Raw genomic sequence first — 1,328 nt, 5'->3', positions numbered from 1 at the left:
ATAGGGTGCTTCACTACTACTAAGTCTGACAAGCGATAAAAAATAGAATGAAGAAATAGAGTATATAAAAGTAAACAAACTTGGTCGTGCTTGTCACAGTTTGCCCGATTAGCCAATATTTCTGAAACTTGTAAAATGCAGAACAAGTGAACAACCAAGTAACAATAAGAACTATCATCATTTGCAATGCACAGAGACTACAGACTTCACCGTGCAGTCGATGCTCACCCTCCACCCCCTAGTTGGAGCTAGGTGATTTTTGCGCCTGTTCTGTGCATGGTAACTGCGTCTGGTTCCAAGTGATTAAGCCGAGGACGGCCACGTTTTCTTCGTACGTGATTGTTGTTTGCAACTGCGTTGATATTTTTCTGAAGAGAAAAGGATGATGCAACACAACAATAGAAGTATTTCCCTCAGTTATGAAATCAATATCTCAATCCAGTAGGAGGATCCACCAACCTATGTAAACAGTACCTTCACACAAATAATTAAAAAACTTGCAACCCAACCACTAGTAGAAAACAGGGCTTTGGTCCAGGCCGGGTCAGCCCATTAGTCCCGGTTCACCGGGACTAATGTGGGCATTGGTCCCGGTTCGTGAGCCCAGGGGGCCGACCGGGCCACGTGGGCCATTGGTCCCGGTTCATCTGGACCTTTTGGTCCCGGTTGGTTGGATGAACCGGGACTAATGGGCCTCGCTCCTGGCCCACCACCATTGGTCCCGGTTCGTGGCTTGAACCGGGACCAAAGGCTCCCCTTTAGTCCCGGCTCATGTCACCAACCGGGACCAATGAGGTGCCTATATATACCCCTCGCTCGCGAGCAGAGCACCCCAGTGCTCTGTTTTTCTCTGGCCGAGGGGGAGAGGGCTTGGTGGTGCTCTAGCTCACCTCCTATGCACACAAGGTGTTCGATGGAATGCCCGAGCCACATTACTTAAACTTTCTCCTCTCCAAGCTCGACCTCCAAACTCCATTTTCCATAATATTTGTCTAGGTTTAGCGGTCTGTCACGCCCCGTCCCCGTCTTCACCGCCGTCGATCACCCGCGCCGAGCTCATCGCCGGCACCACCGTGGTGAGCCTCTTGTTCTTATCTTCTTTCTGAAAGGAAAAATATTCTTACTTGTATGTTTACATAGATACTTGTATTATGTTCTTACTTTTATTATTGCATCTTATATAGTGCGATGGTTTTGGTATCCGCCCCCGTCGGCCCTCGTCCTGTCTATGATTCCGATGTGGTATATATATTATCTTTATAACTATTGGTTCATTTATTATTTATGAAAATTATGCCGACCAACGTGACATAGATTTTATTTATGTA

The sequence above is a fragment of the Triticum urartu genome, chromosome 7 (assembly GCF_003073215.2).
Source record: "Triticum urartu cultivar G1812 chromosome 7, Tu2.1, whole genome shotgun sequence".
Classification (NCBI taxonomy): domain Eukaryota; kingdom Viridiplantae; phylum Streptophyta; class Magnoliopsida; order Poales; family Poaceae; genus Triticum; species Triticum urartu.
This window is presented reverse-complemented; position numbering follows the sequence as displayed.